General features: G+C 35.8%; 1 non-coding gene across 2 annotated transcripts; it reads left to right on the top strand.

The window, feature by feature from the left end:
* The first annotated feature begins 1,509 nt into the window (after nt 1-1,509).
* On the top strand, nt 1,510-13,017 carry LOC106541820 (uncharacterized). 2 transcript variants are annotated; one of them, XR_001313004.2, is made up of 3 exons: nt 1,510-2,145; nt 10,733-10,800; nt 11,137-13,017. It is a non-coding gene; the product is annotated as an uncharacterized LOC106541820 (transcript). The 2 variants fall into 2 exon arrangements; XR_001313003.2 differs by having other exon boundaries at nt 1,510-2,167.
* The last annotated feature ends 3,320 nt before the right edge of the window (nt 13,018-16,337 follow it).

Below are 16,337 nucleotides of genomic sequence, written 5' to 3'. Positions count from 1 at the left end.
TAGGCAGGAAACCCTATGCCGTTTCAGACAAATGGCTATCCAACATCTTCTTAAAGACTTCCTGTGTTGGGGCATTCACAACTTCTGGAGGCAAGCTGTTCCACTGATTAATTGTTCTAACTGTCAGGAAATTTCTCCTCAGTTGCTTCTCTCCTTGATTAGTTTCCACCCATTGCTTCTTGTTTTACTCTCAGGTGCCTTGGGAAATAGTTTGACTCCCTCTTCTTTGTGGCAACCCCTGAGATACTAGAACACTGCTATCATGTCTCCCTAGTCCTTCTTTCTATTAAACTAGACATACCCAGTTCCTGCAACCGTTCTTCATGTGTTTTAGTCTCCAGTCCCTTAATCATCTTTGTTGCTCTTCTCTGCACTCTTTTTAGAGTCTCCACATATTTTCTACATCGTGGTGACCAAAACTGAGTGCAGTATTCCAAGTGTGGCCTTACCAAGGCATTATAAAGTGGTATTAACACTTCACGTGATCTTGATTCTATCCTTCTGTTGATGCAGTCTAGAACTGTGTTGGCTTTTTTGGCAGAAGAAAACTCCACTTCTGTCCCTATGATGGGTGGCATTCTCTGCCCATGCTTAGCAAACAGAAAGGGGGACGGGGCTCAATTAACTACTTTGCGAGTCCTGCGCTGTCTTTTTGGCCAGCACCAGGAACAGAGTGTTTATTGACTTTCAGTGTGCTTTCTTTGACCACTGGAAACCTGGCCTTGGAGACTTGGATCCTAGGACCATCTCGGCGAGACTTGCTATTCCCAAGTAAACATCGGGAGAACTGAAGCAGCTTATTTGTCAGAAGTGAGTGCCACTGAAAATCACTCACGTGGAAGAAGGTAAATGACATATTAGAAGACACTAACGGGAGGGGAGGAAGAGAAGTAGGAAAGTAGAGGAGTCCCAGCGTTCTAAATCTTTCACGCCCATTTTCCCAATGGGTTTTTACCAATGGTGCGCTCGCTGCTGAAATACAAAATTAAGAGGGAGGATTTGAAAGCGACCCAGAGCATCTAACTCGTGTTTGCTAGATCCTGGCCGTTCGCTCCGGGGAAGCTGAAGGCGTAATTTGGCTGCCGCAGCAAGCACAGCCTGATACCCTTCGCCGCAGGTAAGGTGCTGCCCACACCAGAACAAGCACCACCACCCGTGGAGCCGAAACCTATATTTGGCTCGCTGCCCTGGGAATCCGTGTGAATTCTGAGCCGGTTACTTCTTTTATTTAGTCAGACCCAGGACAAAACTGGGGGAAAAGAGGGAGGTCCTCCCCCCTTTCCTTTCTTCCAGGGACCAGGGGCAAGAAGCAGCGTGACCCAGATGCGAGGTGCTCAAAATGTCGGAGCTGTTCCCGGCCTCCGCGCCGCGCCGCGCCTTTTCCTTCGCGGCGCTTCGTGCCTCTCTGTTGGGAATCGTCCGAGGTTCCAGTACGCCGCGGTGCCCAAAGCCAAAGCTGGGGCATGCGGGGTCCGCGCTTAAGAGCCAAGCCGCGAGTGGGAGGGGAGAGACCGCTTCAGAACCGTTACTTCGCTCCCCCCGCGCTTCCCTTCTCGTCCCCATCTGCGTCCCTCCCCCTTTACGGTTTCTTTTCCCTTTCTCTTCCTGTCCAAACGTTTTTAAATTTCCGCGCCTTCCTAACAGTCTGATTGTACAGAATTGATTTGGCTTCTTCCTCCGCGGGCTTCGGCGCCCTTTGTTTTTGCCCTTTTGGTCAGCCGGGGGTTGGCGTGAACTTCTCTGGCAGCCCCTTCTCCGGAACAGGCAAGGCGAGGCAGGAGCCCAGATGCGATCTCGGATGCGCCCCGCATCTCCTCCTTCTGCCCTCGCCAACCGCGCCTCGAGGAGGTCTCTCGCAGTCGGTGCAACCTGCCGCGCTGGTTAGGCGAGATCTGCGGGTTTTCTCCACCGCTGAAATCTCAGCCCAAGCGGTCGGAAACGCCGAGGCAAAAATGCCGTCCCTCTGCAGTTTTCCTTCGGCGAGGAAGATGCGGGGGGCGGGGGGGGGCCGTGTGCGTTTCCGCGTCTGGGAAGCTGCAGCTGAAGTCTCCTTTTCCTTCTAGAATCGCCAAAGGCAAATGTCTCAAGGCGGCCTTCGCCTAAGAAGTCCTAGCACACGGAGGATAAATGCGAACGGCAAGGAAGGTATTGGTATTTTATTTTACAGGTATTTTATAATTAATTCTTAACTTACTTTTTCTGTTGCCCTATCAAAGCCAGTATTTCATGGGGAATTAACAAAGAAGAAAAGCGCATTTGTGAATCACCTTAACTAAAGCTCAGGTCAGATACTTTTCTCAGTATTGGTGAATGTTAGGAGGAAGAGATTTCTCCTGCCCTGCTTTAGAGGAAATCCATAACTTTATAGTGTTGTTTTTCACATCAGCCAAATGGAAATTACAATTTTGAGAAATCTCAGTTTTACAAAGCACTTATCAGAGATGCCAGCTCTTCGCAGCTTTTAGAATGGTTTATCTATTAAGTTGGATTGTATAATGCCATCCTAAAGTTCCATATCAGTATCAAAAGCTGAAAGCATCATCTTACAGAAGAACTTTTAAAACAAAATTCTATGCCCTTAAATTTGGGCCTATAACTGTTATAACACTTTGAAACAGCATCTTTACTTAAATATTAATACCTCTTTTAGGCAATAGTGTAATTATTAGAAGTTCATTACCACTAAGCAAAATAATCACACCATGAAGAATATTAACTACAATTTTGAAAGAAAAACGACATTTTTAAGCCAACCTTTGTTTCTTTCAATAAAACCTTTTGAAAAGGAAGTGACTCTGGAAGCTTAATTAGTTAATTTAATACTCTTGGTTACATATAAGATTTAAGCAACTAAATGATAGTAAACATTTGGGTTCATATATTTTTTTGCTACTGTTAAAATACCAATTTTAATAATCAGGGTTGGGCCTTTCTAATATCGGAAAATGTTTTTCATACATTAATACAATATTAATAATAAAACAAACATGATTTATGTGGCGGATGTTAAGATGTAATTTAACTTACAATTTCTATTATTCATGAACATAAAGATTCCTAAAAATTGATTTGTGCTTGAGAATAGTGTCAATATTTTAAGAATTGGATTATTTAACTGATACAGAATGTGAATAGAGAAATATGGTATTTTTAAGGCAGTAAACTTTGCATCCTTGTTTAGAAGTTAATTTTTGACAATCATACAATATATTATTCCTGCTCTTTTACCTCAATTACGTCAAATCAGAACAAAATAGCTATCAATATGTTCGAGCAACAGCCATTTTAGTGAAGGTTTGAATGGGAAGCTCCATTTCAGGCCTTTTCTCCTTCTCAAGTCTAAATGACATTTAGATTCAGAATCCTTTTGCCAAGAATTTATGTTCAGCATACGCTAATATAAAGTGATGCATACATTTGGTTAACTTTATCCATATTCTAAGGGTATATTATTTTGCAGTATATATATATTACATTATTTCTATTTTGGGATGCTGCTCAACAAGGAATACAAGATGTTTTAAAAAGTTACAAAGTTAAAAAGAAACAAAACTCTTGTGCTATTAATTAAACTCCCTGCAATATTTCCTACATTCTAAAAATAGGAAAAATAACATTGGTAGGAAAAGTCTACTTTAACCTAGAACAATTTAACAGAATTTACATTTGATGAGTTCTGGCTTCTGTTTAGTCGTTATCCCTCTCTAGATAATAAATGAAATAGGAAAATGGGATACAATGCACATTGAATATTGGATTTCTAGTAACCTTAAATAGAGTGCACAATATTTTGAATACTGCCTTGATAGATTATTTAAACATAGATTAAGCTAAACAATATTTAAGGATGATATTTTTATTTATTTTCTGATTTAGGCTTCCATGTTAAGAATTACAAAATGGGTGGGGTCCATCAAACTGAATCTAGAACTTCATCAGGATTCTAAATGAAAGCATCATTGGAAGATGGATGTCCAACTACTGTTTCAATACATCTACGAAACACAAGCTACCCTCAGCCTCTACCCAGATAATGATTTCCACTGTGAAATCCCCTCATTGTTAGGAGCTTTCTGATCTAGCATTCAATTAAATCTATTCTTCCTATCTTTGTGCTCTAGGATAGAGAGCTTTTCTCAATGTGACATAACTTGAAGGATATAATCATATTCTCCCCACCACCTTTTTTCAAGGTTAAACATTTCCAGTTTCTTCAAACTATCTTCATAGGATTTAATTTTCAATCCCTTGACCTTCTCTGAACTTTTTGCAATGTGTCTAAATTTTAAGTACGGTGCCCAGATTTGTACACAAATAATTTAGGTGAGGTCTGAGCAATGCTGCATGAAAATATAGGATTTGGAAACCTTTATTGAAATATCATACTGTGTTTACTTTTAAAATAAATTATTTTTCGTCAGCGTCCAGATCAGCATTTTTGCAGCCACATCACATTGCTGACTCATGTTCAGTTTGTAATAATTTCTATTTTTGTTTAAAAGCAAAGTTTGTTTAGTTTTTAAAGCAATTTCCACTTAAAATAAGTGGGTGTAATTCTGCTATATGTATAGAACTGAAATCCTGGAAAACTAAATCATTAAGAAAATAGGCACTAATCAGACAATTAGCTCTACTTGTCTAATATGTATCCCCTGAAGCAAAAAGAAACATATTTTAAGTATAAAAAAATTAATGGAAGTTTACTATTTTCCAATTTGAATAAACATTGATATAATCAATAAAATCAGTATGGTTGACAAAATCAGAATTTATTTAAGAATCAGTGAAATCAATATGATTCTATGTAATTTTATTACACTACACTAAAATGTCTTTTCTATTTCTTAAAATAGAAATTTATAGCATGTTTTTTCTGAGCTAATGTCTACGTGATTAGATGGATACATTTATACATACATACATACTCATTATTACTATTATCCCATAAATGGGCATAGAGTGGTACCTTTTCCAAGGTGTATTATGTATCGTGCAGCCCAACAAACACAGAGAAATGGCAAATAAACTTGCCTTGATGCATGGTATTCCAAAATTTTATTCCAAAAAGTATTGCCTACTTTAATAGTTAGTACCAGTGGTGTGATTCAAATTTTTTTACTACCGGTTCTGTGGGCATGGCTTTGTGGGCGTGACAGGGGAAAGATACTGCAAAATCCCCATTCTCTCCCCACTCTCAAAATGTCCACTATTAGTTCTCCAGAACCTGTCAGAACTGGCTGAATACCACCTCTGGTTAGTACCTCTGCTCATGCATGTTAATGTATCTACAGACATATAGACATTTTAATATAAAACGCACGGATTGCATTTTGGCATCCTTTGGAGTAAATTGTAGAATTGGTCATGCATGTTTATCCATTTCCTGCTATATGTATGCAATGACACTGGGTGCCAATTTCACAAACATGCTAAAGCATTACAGCTTATTTACCTGAGAATATACTTGTGTAAACGGATCCATTATGACTAAGCATTAATCATAAACTAAGCCACTATGTCTTGTTTAATAAGCCATAATTTAATCCTTGTTTCTTAGCATTATGTGGCAACACAAGAATTTGCTCATTCTGCTGCATTTTCCTTTTTTTTTTTTGCAGAGAAATGCATTCAATTTTGTCATGTAGGCACGCACATTCATTGGTCTCATAGCTTAGTATTTTTCCTCATATTGTCTTGAAAGCTTTCTATAAAGTTGAAAACATTGTTTCAGGAAAAGATACTATTATATTACTTGAACAGAAAGACAACAGTTTTAAATAAAATGTTCTATGCTTTGTTTTGCTATTTTTATTGATTTCATGAAGGTACTTAATAACATCATCTTGAATTCTTCAGCTGATGCTTCAGTTTTCTGAGATGTAATAAATGATAGGGAGAAAAAATATTTAATATTAGATAAATATTGTTAGGCTCACATTGACCTTGCCCAGTTTGATATCCTTAAGTTACGTAGAAATTTTGATTTAAATGAAGATATATTTTATGATCTCCATTTTAGGCCTTTATGAATAACTCTCTGTAATTACATTGTTTAATTACAGTACTATGTGGTTTCCTCTTTCTGGTGTTGTAGCATTTTTATTATTAGCATCCTTAGAAGAGTGATATATTGAACTGACATAAAATACAATTAAATTTAAAAAGGAGAAAAAGAATTTTATAATCAAGGTATCGTTACTGATTAGATTAGGCACAAACTTAATTAATATTATGTAAGACTTATAGGAAGAACCCATAAATCCATACATTCATTCTCTTTTCAATTACATGTTTTCAATCTAAAAAATATTCGTGCAGTAATCACATAGCCAGTTTGGTCTAGTGCTTAAGACATCAGGTTACAAAGGAGGATTCTAGTCCTGGCTTAGATAAGAAAGTCAGTTTGGGCCAGTGACTTTCTCTCAGCCCAACCCACTTCATAGGACTGTTGTAGTGAGGAAAATAGCATTAGAAAGACAAAGTTTGCTACCTGAGGTAATTATAAAAATAATAAAGACAACATATAAATAATTAAAGGTCAGTAGTTTTGAATAATACTATACTTTCTTAAGGAAGGAACAGTAACTACATTCTTAAATCCCTGAACAGTTATATTTCATACTAATAGAACTATTTTATTTGAGCTGCAAATACTCATTTAACAGTCTATGGGAGCAAAGAGATAGAACTTTCTATATCTCTTTGCTGCCATCTATCAGTCATCCAGATTATTTCATCCCAGATAGAGTGCCTGTTAGTAAAAAGCAGATTTTTTAAAAATATCTCTCTTCGCCTCTTACTATATTAAAAAAGACAAACAAATAGATGAGGAGAAGGAAGAAAAAGGAAGAAATTAAAAAATCAAATTTTAGGCTTATATAGCTCCTTTGTCTCAGCAATATCAAAGTTTGCCCTTTCATTTATTTCTAAATCTGTAAATAAAGCTACTTTTAAAGGTATAATAATGTAGTTGGTTTTTTTCCCCTGAAAGAAACTGACTGGCATATTTTGGTGAAAGAAAATGATCTATGTTCCAAAAAGTGCAAGTGAAAGTGCATATATTTTAAAGCAAGCCAATTTGTCTTACCCCTCATTTGTAATGTTCAATGATCTATTCAGTAAGGGTTTAATCTTATGTTATCTTATCTGGATATAAGTTCCACTGAAGTTAATAGAACTTCCTTCTGAATAGAATTCTATATTTGTCCTATAAGAGAATGATTACTGTAGTAATATAAACATATATAAACTAAATATATCTAGTTGTTCTCAGACAATATAAACCACTTAAAGAACAAAATGAGTTCATTCTAAGTTCTTTACAGAAGCCTGTCTTTACTAGTTAAATAAGCTGACTAAATATTGTTTCGCATTTTACACTATTTGAAATGATTTAATTGAACTTTAGATAAGATAACTTTGCCACATCTTATTTGAAAAAGAAAAGAAAAAATACATAACAGTGCCAGAATGCTTTTGGAAGATTTTTCTTTTAAGACAAAGAAGAAAAAGAAAGTAATGGAATTATATCTGATATTAAAGAACTTGAAAAACTGTTTTATTTCTACCTCAGCAGCTAATTAATCTATTTTTTTAAAAAATCAGGGTGCTTTGCTCATGATACTCAAGCCTCATTCAAAATGCAGAGATTAAGACTGTAGCAGTACAGACATAATCCCCATTTCAGTTCAGTCTGGTTGAATTTTTACTAGGTGTCTATAGGATTATACTTTATAATTTTATGAATAATCACAGAACTAGTATTTCCTATTTTGGTATTTATTTGTTTTTTAAATCTGAAATGATATTTCTAACACAATGTTTATATGAAATACAAATAAACCTTGGTATTTTGCAATTACCAAGCCTTCTTTAAAAGTATTGATCTTCTAAAGTGGAATTGTTTTCCCCTGCTTTCAAACTTTTGTATGCCATATTTATGCATTCTTTGAGGAACTTTCATACTCTGGGGATTAGAATTGCAGAGTTCTCCCTATACAGCAAGAGATTTGAAAAGATCTGTGCTTCAAGTAAACAGTTTTAGGGAGAGGCTTAGGGTGTGCTGTTGCTCAGCCATGAAAAGGCTAAAGATCTAGTCCCCTCTGCTCCAGATTCCACCCTCCCCTTTCAAATCCCACCTTCTGGAGGCAAGTGCTGACAATGGCACTCATCCTCCAGTCTTTGCCCTCTCTGGCAACATGCCTAGAAGTCTTTGCAATAGACTGCACCATAGGCAGAGGGTAAAGGCTCCCAGCAACTCTTATTCTGATTACCAATTTTTCCCTACACATGAATAGCAATAATAACAGCTTAAAGTGGAAAGCTAGAAATATCCTGATAATATTAAAAATATAGTGTTTAACTGATCTCTAATAAAAAACACTTAATCCATACATTACCTACCACTAATAGCAGTGACAATGATGTCATTCTTAGAATGTGACAAAGGGCTAATAGTATATACTGTATGCTGTAAAAACAATGAGTCAACAGTTTCTGTGCCCCAGAGGTCAAGCTTTCCACAGACTGAAAGTAGCCTATTCTTTAAACTTCCAGGATTTGCAGTTATTAGCTACTGCATTATGTAAAAATGTACAATGTTAAGATAACTGAGTAACACAGCTTTTTTGTTCAGAGTATAACTTCTCAAAATGTTTATTGTCACACACAAAAAAAGAAAGACTTGTTGAAATTTTAGAAAACAAAGTCTTGGTATGTGCTCAAGATTCAGTTATGTAAAATTGTCCTTCCAAAACACTGAGAACAAGCAGCATTGCAAATGGAGCTTTATTTAAGCCAATCATCCAATTTCCTTTATACTCAATACAAGTCGTTGCTTATTTTCAGTCTTTGGGTCTCTGTATAGGTATCATCAAGAATAGCCAATAGTTTTCTAATGTTCTGAAGTAAAAATCTTCTTACTTTTCAAATTATGAAATTATACTCATAGAAACTTAAATAGAGAGCTCTTAATACTTTAAATTACATTTCAAACAAGAGTTTTTAATTTCCTAAACAGATTTTTTGGGAATACAATCCATCGTTCAAATGTTGACTATCTTTACACAAGTTTAAAGACTGCATAAATCTTTAAAGGCCAATACTTGGACTTCAGTTAGATATTTGATAAAGTAGGCCATAACCTACTACTAGGTAAAGTAAAAAATGTGGGTTAGACAGCATCAGTACTAGATGGATTTGTAACTGGCTGATTAACCGCACTCAACATGTAGCCCTCAATGGAACTGCATCTACATGGAGGCAAATATGCAGTGGAGTACCCCAAGGCTCTGTTTTAGGCCCAGTACTCTTCAACATCTTCATCAATCACTTGGATGAGGCGATAATGGGGAACACATCAAATTTGCAGATGACATCAAGCTGGAAGGAACAGCCAACACTCCAGAAGATAGGCTTAAGATACAAAAGAATATTGACAGACTTGAACATTGGGCGCTATCTAACAAAATGAAATTCACAGGTACAGTATATGTGGTATCTTGCTCAATAGTAGTAACTGTGAGAGGGATCTTAGAGTCCTAGTGGACAACCATTTAAATATGAGCCAGCAGTCTGCACACTGCTGCCAAAAAAGCCAACATAGTTCTAGCCTGCATCAACAGAAGGATAGAATCAAGATCACATGAAGTGTTAATACCACTTTATAATGCCTTGGTAATGCCACACTTGGAATACAGCAACCAGTTTTGGTCGCCATGATGTAAAAACAAATGTTGAGACTCTAGAAAGAGTGCAGAGAAGAGCAACAAAGATGATTAGGGGATTGCAGGCCAAAACATGATGATGATTAGGGGACTGCAGGCCAAAACTAGACATACCCAGTTGCAGGAATTGGGTATGTCTAGTTTAATGAAAAGAAGGGGTAACATGATAGCAGTGTTGCAATATCTCAAGGGCTGTCACAAAGAAGAGGAAGTCAAGCTATTCTCCAAAGCACCTGAGGGTAGGACAAGAAGCAATGGGTGGAAACTAATCAAGGAGAGAAGCAACTTAGAAATGAGGAGAAATTTCCTGACTGTTAGAACAAATAATCAGTGGAACAACTTGCCTCCAGAAGTCGTGAATGCTCCAACACTGGAAGCTTTTAAGATGTTGGATAACCATTTGTCTGAAGTAGTGTAGAGTTTCCTGCATAAGCAGGGGGGGTTGGACTAGAAGACCTTCAAGGTCCTTTCCAACTCTGTTATTCTATTCCATTCCATTCTGTTTCATTCCATTACATTCTATTCTAATAGTGCTATTTTTTTTTACCATTCTAACAGGAAAAAGAATAAAATACTGACTGACCTCTAGCAGAAAAAGGAGGTGCTAAGTCAAGTCTGGATTGCTGATATCTGTTTTGATCATTAAGGAGATGTATATATGTAAATCATATTTGCCATCTTTCTGGTTCCTCTGCTTCATTCACCTGGAAACTTCGTTTAGGGTTTAGAGTTTTTTTTTAAAAAAAGTTTAAGTTCCACTTGTAGTAATACTACAATTTATTTTGTTTATAATTGCTCTGAGCTTTTTTAATATGAATTATTTAATAAATTACTAATATGCCAATCTAGCTGACTCTATTTAATAAAACTGTAACTCCATAGTTTATAAACAAATGATGACTATTTCATGTCAATTATTTTATGAACATTTAAATATTTGTATTTCTGAAATTGCTTTATTATTTAATTAGATAAGGAATTTTAAAAGAATTTTGGTTTAATTACAGCAGTGAAAAGGTTTCCAGTTTAAACTCAAGACAGATAGAGCACTAATGGTTCCTTCTCTATTGGTCAGGTAAGCAAACTTCCCAGCTTTTTTCCCCCTGGCTCAGGTAGACCAGACTACCTACTTCATTGTGTGTACAAGATAATGCATAGCAATTTCATCTCAGTGAAGGTTATTGAAATATCAGTTGTGCCTTAGGCTCATAATAAAGAGCCATTACTTCTTATCCTAGTCTAGTGGTTCATGGGTTGACTGTAGAAATAACAGGAAAAAAATCCAATTGAACAATCCGTAACTCTTAAAAAGTTGCAGATGTTACATTTTTAAGTAATGGTTTTATTATACTGCTTCAGATCAGAATTGAAGATATGTTGGCAATATTGTTCACCTTTCTTTCTTTTTAAGATACAACACAATCAAGAAATGACACCCAGTCCTAATCTAGAGCCACTATAGCACAACTACTTGAGAGACCGCCTGCTGCCAATTACGTCCAATAGACCGATCAGATCCCACAGATTAGGCCTCCTCCGAATTCCATCCGCCGGCCAATACCAACTGGCGACTACCCGGAGGAGAGCCTTCTCTGTGGCTGCTCCGACCCTCTGGAACGAGCTCCCCGTGGAGATTCGAACCCTCACCACCCTCCAGGCCTTCCGCAAAGCCCTTAAAAACTGGCTGTTCCGACAGGCCTGGGGCTAAAGAGCTTTTGCCCCCCCCCCCGAATGGTATGGTTGTTGTGTGCTTTTAAATTGTGTATTGTTCTGTTCATCTTTTTTTTAATCCCTTATCTGTACCCCCTTCCCTGACTTGGATTGTGAGCCGCCCTGAGTCCCCTTCGGGGAAAAGGGCAGCATATAAATGCAATAAATTCAATTCAATTCAATTCAACTAAACAAGAACAAAATTTTTATAGTATTGAGTTGCTGCCTGAGGTACTGCTGTCATTAGACTGCTCTTATGAACCCTGTGCTGTCAATCATTTATTTAATTCAGAAAAGTTCATTGAAACGTTAGAATTATATTCAGTCCCATTGACAAGTAGGCTTTACATAGCTCTTTGCACTGGAATTTGAATATTGTCTTCTCTAGTAATCCTTTCTGTAACTAAATGTCTGGGAATTATCATATGCTATTTCATTTTTTTTCTACTTTTTTATGTCAAATAGAGAATATTTGAATTAATTTTTAAGAAACACATCTTTTAAGGCCAATCATAACATCTCCTATCTTTTTATAATCTGTATTTATCTATTCTTGATACTGTATATTAATACTATTAATTATAGTATTAAATAGAGAATTAATTCTATGTTTATTGACTTTACCTGAAAAGGTCAATAAAAATGACTAAAATTTACATTAGCATTTATTTATTTATTTACTCACAAATATATTTTGAAGGTTATATTTTAAAATAAAACAGCTTATTTCCTAGATAAAAATCAAGAAACTGTACAATAAATCATTTGGATTTATAAATAAACTTTATAAATAAATACCCTTAATCCTACAAAAAATTATATATATTTATTTTCTTTCAAGCAGATATTTGTCATATGATTGTATTGCATTCTTATTAAAATATCTGTTAAATTTAAAGGAATAAAATTTCCAAATTTACAAAACTGCGTTTGAGTGGCAGAAAGGTAGTATGCAGCTGCCTACTGTTTTCATATTTCCCCCCCCCCCAGAAAATTCAAAAACAACTAAGGAAAGTATCAATAACAATACACTTTTAAATATAAACTAATTTAACAAAATCTATGTCTATCTACAAACACATACTCCTACACAAATATTTTAAATACCTATACATTTTGTCTAAAACAACTTGTTTAGAAATGAAGATAAGTTTATTAGGACAATTTATAGCAAACAAATAGTGACCAAATTTTACTAAATTTACAACTGATAAGGAGTCCTTATTTTAAGAAGTTCTTAATTTTCAGCAAAACAATTTCCCATATTTTAAAATAATATTGAGACAATGAAAAATGCGCTTTTGTTTTCAACAGTAAACTCAGTAGTAAACAATAAATACTTAATCCATTTATTGTCCTGGATCAATTGATAAATATTAGGAAATAAGATAAATTAATAAATATCATTTCATATCATGAAATATGGTCAGTACTCAAGTAACACATTTACATTACTCATTGATGAAAATTGACTGTTTCTATCTGCATCTATTTAGTCTCCTCATAATTTATAAAAATTACATAATTTTCTTAATTTCTTCAAAAACACTTGACAAAAAGCATTATTAAATTTGGCATTCATCAAGGTTTGTTTTTATCAAATTGATTACACCTTTGCTAACAAAATCTGGAAAGTTCCATTTCCACCAATAAAAGTTTGATGGAGTGTAATACTTTCTACTGTTCTTTGTTGATTACTTATTTATGTAGATTTAAGAGCATCTTTGTTCTGTGAAGCATTCCAGTGAAAGTCAACAAATTCAGTGCTAAAATAATTCTTGTGTAGTTTTGTAATATTTTGAAGAGACTCTGATTGCTTAAAATATAATTCCATATAACTTTAGTAAGATTTCCTTATTTAATGTACAGGTAGTCCTCAACTTACAACCATTCATTTAGTGACCATTCAAAGTTACAACACCACTGAAAAAAGTAACATGACCAGTTCTTATACTTATGACCATTGCAGCATTCCTATGGTCGCATGATCAGAATTTGGGTACTTGACAAGTGGCCTGTATTTATGATGGTTGCACTGTCATGTGGTCATCATTTGTGTTCTTCCCAGCTGGCTTCTGACAAACAAAGTCAATGAGAAAAGCCAGATTCATTTAACATTGCAAAAAGGTCATAAAACGGCATGAATCACTGAATGACTGCCTAACAACAGAAATGTGCTCAATAATGGTATAAGTTGAGGATTACCATATATTTATTTATATGACTTTTAAATATTATTGACAGTCCAAGTTGACCCAATTTGTATACTTTATGAAGAAATGATTAAATTTAATTGAAATTAGATTGGTACTTGTTTCTATTCTTTGGAAATACATAGGATTGCTTACCTTTAAAATCCTAATTCTACAAAATTTGCTATTTTCCCATTGTTTCTACTGAACCAATTTGTTCTCATGAGGATTCTTTGCTCTACAAGGACTGGACACAACCCATCAAAGCAAATCTATACACAATACTTTATTACAGCACACACCTTGCCCAACAACAAGGTGTGGGTCAACAACATCCTTCTAGGACTTTGCAAAGTAATGTTGCCAAGAGTTATGTCCTTAATAATCAGTCCTTTATATTCAGCCTGTAATACTCAGATGAGACAAAAGTCTCAAAGTTTATAAAATAGCACACAACCTTTGCCTTTCTCCAAAAGTTCTTGTGCTAGTTATGATGAGATGCAGTTTCAGTGTGGTTGCTCCTTTTCTAGTTGCTGCTGAGTCCCAGGCCAAACTCAAAGCCTTGTTCTTAAGCAATATTGCTTTTTGAGCACTCCAGCTAAACTCCCCAAGTATTCCTACTGGGATATGCTGCTAGTTGTCTGGCCTGCCTGTAATAGCAATCAGAGTTCAGACATCGCCTCCTACTTCCTTGCCTGTATGCTGTTTGCTATCTCCTTTTCTCCTGCACACACACACCTTTACAATGTCTTAGTGTTTGCTTTTGTAAGCTAAGGGTCTGGATGGGGTGGAGCTGCCTCTGGATATCAACATATCCTTGAAAACATAAAGGTTCAACCAAGGATCTGGAAGATTGGCTTACTTGTAAGTAAATGAATGCATGCCTGAGCCCATCTTTCAGGTTTCTAGGACTCTAAACTTTCACAACCCTTTGAAAAAAACATGTGTTATGCTGAGCCTTGGGGGAGTGGGATGGGAAGCATTTCTGTCATGAGTACAGCTGCTTTCTCAAGTATAGAATGGAAGAAGAGGAGATAGTTAGGAACTAAAAGTTGTGTCCATCTTCTCCAGACTGCAATGCAATTACTATTAAGGAGAAAAAACCTTACTTCACCCCAAAAATAGATTCTCAATATAGACTCTATATTTAGTTGCAAATTAAATAAATTACAAAAATGATAGCAATGTAGAAGGACAAAGCTTTTGAATATTAAGACTTGGCTAGAGCGAGGAATCTGACTGGTAGATTTGAATGGTGTTTAAAGTATTGGGTTCTGGATGCTTTTGATTATTTTAGCTCTGAATGAGACAACTTCCCGCAACCAACTCACCAACATCAAGAATAGGATTTACTTGAGAAACATGGACTTCAGGAAAAGTTACAGGAGGATAAGATTTGCAACATTGTTAAATCTAGAAGAGGAATCCATAAAGGGGTGTTGACATTGATAGAAAAAGAGATAAATACAAAAATTAGAAAGTTTTTAAAAATTGTGTAAAACGTAAACTTTCATTTTAATGGAATTAAATTACTGTGTGTGGAAGGCTACAAGTTAGGCAAATAGGGAAACCCTCCTTAGAGAGAGCAAAAGGGTTCAGAAGTTTATCTTTTCTAAGTATCTCAGTTGATGAGTTGAGAGAGTAGCAGAAGAATTGAGGTCAGAAAATAGTAAAAGGTTTAAAAGGGAATGGCTACATTACTGCAAAACTCGAGAAACTTTTTCCTGCCTTTCCTTGGTTGGAAACAAAACACTATAATGTGCTTTTATACTGTAGCCCTTGAGAAGCTGTCCCTTGGTTTTATCCAGCAGCCCTGCTTTCTGCTCTAGGCAAGAGGCCCAGAAATGTGGCTTTTTGGCACGGAAAGCAATTATAGCTGTACCTGGGAAAAGAAGGCAAATTTCTCTTTGCCAATATGAATCTCTTTGGGAACACTGAAGAGGATTACAGTGTCTCTAGGTTTGTCTGCAAAATTGGAGAAATAGGGACTAGGACTTTAGGTTAGGCTCTTTTGTGTGGTTGGGAAAAAGGAATCCCCCAGAATAGATGGATGAATGACAAACTATTATTCCAATATATTTGACCTTAGCTTAGTTGACATATTAACTGGTTTGTGTATCAAACCCAGGTATTTAACAACAGATACAATTCACTTAAGGCTTAGAATTATTATTTGGTTTCCCAAGAATAATATTTTAAAATTAAATTTAGTTAAGTGATTCTCTTTACATAAAGCAAATCTCTTAACTGATAGAATTCATCTTTTTACCTTTGAACCCCACTTTCAAAAATCAGATTGGAGGAATAGGTGGAATTAATTTTGCAACCTTGGCTTCATACTTCAATATTTTATTCATAGATACATACTTCACAAGCCTAACCTAATCCTTGTGATATATAAGTTATTTAACCTCTTCATTCCTAAGGCATTGCCACTATAAATATTGAGATATTTTTAATATCTTAAGAAATATATTAATGTCTTAAGGAACTGCCAGGATTATTCAAGAAAAGACCTTCTACAAAGGAGAGCTTACTTGACCTACATTTTGGATAATAATGTTTAATACTATAAGTCAGTGTTGGTAAACCTTTTCGGCACCGAGTGCTGAAACAGGAGCCCGTGTGTGCACACGGGAGAGTTCCGGAAACCAGAAGAGCAGTTCCTCGGCGCGCATGCACATGCTGGGAAGCTGAGCTTCCGGCTTCC

This window comes from Thamnophis sirtalis, unplaced genomic scaffold (genome assembly GCF_051295495.1).
Source record: "Thamnophis sirtalis isolate CommonGarterSnake01/CBP01778 unplaced genomic scaffold, rThaSir2_p1.2 scaffold_7, whole genome shotgun sequence".
In the NCBI taxonomy this organism is placed as follows: domain Eukaryota; kingdom Metazoa; phylum Chordata; class Lepidosauria; order Squamata; family Natricidae; genus Thamnophis; species Thamnophis sirtalis.
Note: the sequence above shows the minus strand (reverse complement) of the source record. Positions and strands in the feature narration are given on the sequence as shown.